Source organism: Triticum aestivum, chromosome 5B (genome assembly GCF_018294505.1).
Source record: "Triticum aestivum cultivar Chinese Spring chromosome 5B, IWGSC CS RefSeq v2.1, whole genome shotgun sequence".
NCBI lineage: Eukaryota > Viridiplantae > Streptophyta > Magnoliopsida > Poales > Poaceae > Triticum > Triticum aestivum.
The window spans coordinates 159,445,026-159,450,747 of record NC_057807.1 but is presented as its reverse complement, the minus strand read 5'-3'; the positions used below and the strand labels follow the sequence as shown (position 1 = coordinate 159,450,747).

General features: G+C 40.5%; 1 long non-coding RNA gene across 1 annotated transcript; it reads left to right on the top strand.

The window, feature by feature from the left end:
* The first annotated feature begins 2,005 nt into the window (after positions 1–2,005).
* On the top strand, positions 2,006–4,185 carry LOC123115877 (uncharacterized). The gene is made up of 3 exons (XR_006456790.1): positions 2,006–2,182; positions 2,835–3,866; positions 3,955–4,185. It is a non-coding gene; the product is annotated as an uncharacterized lncRNA (long non-coding RNA).
* Positions 4,186–5,722: the final 1,537 nt, after the last annotated feature.

Below are 5,722 nucleotides of genomic sequence, written 5' to 3'. Positions count from 1 at the left end.
GTTGGTAAATGCACTTGAAAACAAAATGTTGAAGTTGCCATGTTATCCCAGTATAGTACAAAAAAGCAATGAAACCACATCTGAATCGATAACCTGAAAACATGCATATTGTGTTCAGATATCACAAAAGTCATTGTGGCAAAACGAAAAATTTGCGTCCGTAGTACAATGAAAATGCCACATTGTACTGACTGTAACATGGCAACAGACATGATGTGGCAACAGACATGATATGGCATCTGGCACAATTTGTACGCAAATGTGGTTGCCATATTATGCAGTCAGTTTGCCACACTGTCATATATGCATTGTGGCAACATACATTGTGTTCATATTCTATTTGCCACATGATTATACAATCCAAGTGGCAAACACGCACACTCGATGTGCACATTAGTTCCGTCCAGTGCTGCTGGATGCCAAAAATGCATTGACTGCCGATTGTGGCAACTATCAAAGTGTGGAAACTATCACAAATAATTCAGAAAAAATTAGATCTCACAATGAAAAAGCATGTTTGTGGTTACTATCATATAAATTCAGCAAAATTCAGTTTGCCACATGGAAGAGCGTGTGTGTGGCAACTATCATAGTCATTCAATAAAATTAGTTGCCCTATGTGAAAGCTTGAATGTGGCAACTATGACAGTCATTTTCAGAAATCTGTTGCCGCAAAGGAAAACACGTTTGTGGCAACTACCACATTTGTTCAGGGAGTTTAGTTGCCACACATTTGTTCACGTTCAGTCATACTGCCATAGTTGCCACATTCAAAAAGCATGTTTGTGGTTTGTATCATATAAATTCAGCACAATTCAGTTTGCCACATAGAAGAGCGTGTGGGTGGCAACTATCATAGTCATTCTATAAAATTAGTTGCCCTATGTGAAAGCTTGAATGTGGCAACTATGACAGTCATTTTCAGAAATCTGTTGCCGCAAAGGAAAACACGTTTATGGCAACTACCACATTTCTTCAGGGAGTTTAGTTGCCACACATTTGTTCACGTTCAGTCATACTGCCAAGTTCGCCTCATTCTACAGTTTCAAAACCAAACTAACTAGATCTAGGTTTCAATGGCAACTACTTCGACTTCAAAATCACCCTCAAAATTCTCGCACGAACTAACTGCAAACCCAAATTTCGAACCAATGCGCATCAAAACAACTCGGCGGACAACTCCCAAATCCATGCGCAAGACTAGTGCGTGCCTCCGAACAGGCATAACCGCACCGACGATGTCGCTGCCGCGGCGGCGACAAAACTGCCCAGTCCCACCAAAAAACGGCTAGCACACAACTACGGCGCCAGCGGGAACGCCGGCGCACCGCCGAATCGCCAGAATCTCTAGGAAGCGATCTAGGAATCGAACAGGAGGGAAAGGGGAAAAATGCAGGGAGGGGTTGCGAGAGATGAAGCGAGCATTACCTTCAACCCGCACGGGTTCCGGCGAAGCCGCTCCACTCCGGCGAGCACCACCGACGGCCGCGAACACCGTCGCCTTCTCCCCTCGCCTTCTCCTCCAGTGGTTTGAAGTGCGAGTGGGTTGTGCTAGTAAATGCGTCGCGGGTGAGTAAATGGAACCGTGAGGGAGATGATGGAGGGGTGTGCGACGTGTTTGACGTCAACCGCGGTCGGAGCGTGGCATGCGGGCGCATGGCGGTTCTACCGCACGCCTCTTAGTGGCAACCGCTGACCACGGAATGGCAATCACCGTGCGGGCGAACTCACTCCCACACCGCACACGAGACTCGTCCTACGTGGCGCCGAAAACCGGCCTGTTTGCTCCAAGATTCGTGCGTACCGAAGCCAACGGAGATGCTTGCGTGTGGACGGGGTGATGAACTCCCACACGTGTGGGCGTTAACAATTCCGATGATTTTTAATTAAAAAACCCCGGAAAACACAAGGACACGAGTGGGATACGTGCGTGATAGGCTAGGGATATGGCTGGGCCTATAAACAGCCTCGGCCCATATAGAAGACCTACCAGGGGGTCGCACGAACGAAGGTGCTTCCAGCAGCAGCGAACGACGCGCCACCCTTTCCTATATCTCATCCGCCGCCGCTGCCGCCGCCGCATGGGCTCAATGCCGTCACTGCCGCTGGACTCGACACCACCTCCGCCGCCTGGACTAGACCGGTGACGGCTCTCCCCAGCATCCTCTCCTCCAGACGGCAGGTAACCTCAAACTCATCATCCTCTCATGTCTTCATCTCTGTGATTTTGTTTTCATCCGTTGAGTCGCCGGCTTGTGTAGTTGAACTGCTCAAGATTTGTATGTTATTGCTTTGTGATTTGGAGAGTAAGTGTTACTTTTGGGTGTGTATTCTGCTACTATGTACTAGTTTCTTGTGCTGTGAGGTGTGAACTTAGTGGACCGCATCACAATATATTGTATGCACTGGATCAAGTGGAATTATCCTATAAATTTTAAAGATGTCATGTTTTGTAAACATGCGCGCATACTGATGAATTAGATTGTGTTCATCCTGCACTTTTAAGATGTCATGTTCTGTAAACAGGCGTCTGATTATCTAACCACGGACACATTATTTGAATCCTGCTGAACACATGCACATTATGTTCAACAACTACAATGACCCTTTTGTATATTGGCTGTTAATTTAGGGCGTACGATACACAGTCGTTGCTATCTGGACGCCCAGTGGAAATCTGTTTCGAGGTTCTGCATGCCATTCACGATTAGGGCACCTGGCCAGACTGTCCACTGACAGACAGCTTAGAACTAGGATTCACACGCATGAGCTAGCTACGCATTTCTCAACTTATTGTTCTGTTAATAACACTAGTACTTCTCCGTGTTAAGCAGGACCAGATTGGATAATGCCAAAAGCCCGAAAGGCCTGCGGTGGACATTGTCATTACCTGAAGATAGCTGACTGAATATTGTGACATCTCTTGGAACATCAAACCGTGGGTGCATGCTTTTGTGGCATCTCATGGAAATTTACTAGGTGTATTGTACGCAGTTTTTGCGAGCTCTCCCCAGGTTTACAATGAGTCTGCTGTGGGTGGCTTGCAGATCTTGTGTTTAGCTGCTCACTTGATTGAATACTAGCACTGCTGCTGCTTTCTACCCAATACTCATGAATGATTTCTGCTTGGCTGCTTGTTGTTCCCAGTCAATTAGCAATTTTAGAATTAAATTAGTTGGGCACGCAATTGATTTAGCGCAAATCATCGTTGTATGTGTCTTTCTAGTTCGTCTAGTGATAGTAATTTGCCACAGATTCGGTCTAGCCTAGCACATATATTTCAGGAATGTTAGTATCACAGATTCAGTGTAGCCTAGCACATATCTTTCAAATATGCAAGTATCATAGATTCAGGCTAGCCTAGTGCATACACCTCTCAGGAACATAAGTATCTTGCAGAAAGTTGTATCATTACTTTGAGTTCCTTTGATAAGTTTACTCTTCTACTCGATATACTTACGTACTCATGTCATTCCATGAATTAATGCAGAGGCAGTGTTGGAGAAGATGGCGTCCCAGATTTGGTAGTAGAGATTGTGAAGAGCAATATGGATATCTACCTTACTGAGAGGGAATGTAGGTGTAATACATAGTGCTTATTATGGTAAGGGTTCTACAGGCCGTACAACATTTGATGTAAGATCATTTCAGCAGTAGATTGTAATGATGGCTACTGGTTTCTAGGTATATGTTTATGTAGTCATCTGGACATGCTCGCTGATTATTCCTATAGAGTGTGATATATTCTTTATAACTTTTACATGGATGAACCTATTCTGGATAATGAGTTAGCAAGGGTTTCTGACTGCAAAATAATTGCTGATGCTTGTGCTTCAGCATAGTTAATTGCATGGACTTCAGCTTTTGTAAGTTAAAAGTATTTTCTTTCATATTCCAAAATTATATTTGTATACATTTAATCACATAACTGTAAGGTCTAATTTTCTTTTACAGATTCAAAAGAAGGATAATTGAGTTGCAGTTGAATTCTCCGGTGGGATCAAGCAGCAAATAAAAATAGAAGATTTTACTTAGCAATACATGTAGTTTGTAGTTTACAGTGATAGATTGAAAATTGTAATACCATTCGCAAGAACTCTTTCCTTGGTCGAATTGATGCAAATGCTATGGTGTAATATTTTCCATAGTTGTGTTCTCTATAGTCAAATTGATATGAATGATATGTTGTTGCACCAATATATTGGTATTTTTTTTAATTGTAATGCATATGTATCCTACACTCTTGTATATTTATAATAAATATATTGATGTTTTTTATTTGTGTATGTGTCGTGCTTCAATTTCTCTCCTTTTTGTGGTGCCAAGCATCATAGTAAAATAATAAACTATTTAAGCAATTGCATCAATTTTATATTAAATAAATATATATTACATAAAAATGGTTACCTAATTTTGTGGTTAATAATTAAAAGAAATACATTAATTATGTTGCCGTACTAGTAGTGTTACTAATGGTGTTACTATAGTTACAAAATATGTTACTAGTGTAGTTGACAACTATAGATTATAGTGTTATGATATTTGGATAATATGTTACAAGTTGTGTTACTATAGCTACGAAAATATGTTACCACAATGTTCTACATCTACGAAAATATGTTACTGCAGGTGTTACTGTAGTTTCAAAAATGTGTTACCAGCGCGTTTCATAACACATAATATGCATGTTACTATAATGTAACTGTAACATAATTTTTAATATATTGTAACAATTACTATATGTGACAGTGGACACCATTTAGTAACATGGTCTAATGGAACACATTTCAGAATGTGTTACTACCTGGCTTAGTAACACTATTTTGGGCCTGTAGTAACATAACACCGTGTTACAAAAGCTCTGTCCTGTTGTAATGACCGCCATGAGATATCGACAGTTGTTTAGTATTGGCGCCAGACCTATCAGCTAAGAAGATCAAGTCTCGGAAGAATCATACCAAGATAAAAGGACAGAAGAATTGGGGAAAAAGCTTATGCCACTATCGGAAGAGCCCAGAGGAGGAATTATCCTGAAGATCTGAGAAGATCGACACTGTCAACAATAAGGATGTAGTATATGAGTTTTGATTGAACCGTAACCAAAGTTTCCAAGGGTGGTAGCACCCTAGACCCTCTGTGACGATCAATGGATTTTGAGGAGACCCCCGAACCCAACCTAATTCTTGCTAGCCTCTCTGAATCTCGAGGGCGAGATTCATTTTAAGGGAGGTAGGTTTGTAACATCCCAAAATTCTCAATTTTATAATGGTATATTAAATAAATAGTTTTGATTGTTTGTTTGATTGTGGTGTGGTTGTTTGTGTGAAATTGACTGAAATTTGAAACTTTTTGAAAGTTAAATGAGAGGGATGAAATGACTTTCCCAAACTTTCACCTTGCATTTATGATCTCCATGAATTCAAATTCTTTTCAAATACAAAACCCTAGAGAGAAGATGACATGACTTCTTCCATTATAAATGAAAAGGGTTTTGAAAAGATTGAATTTCATTTGGAAATATTTTTAGTTTAGAAACTTTATGCAACTCAATGATTTTCATGAGAGAAGATAAAATGACTTCTTCAAATCATATGAAATATGATTTGGAAGTTAAAAAGAATCAAATTTAAAGTCCCTTTGAAATTATTTTCAATTTGGAGTTATTAGGGCTTTATTGAAATTATTTTTCTCCAAAAATAAAATATATGGAAAATAGGATAAA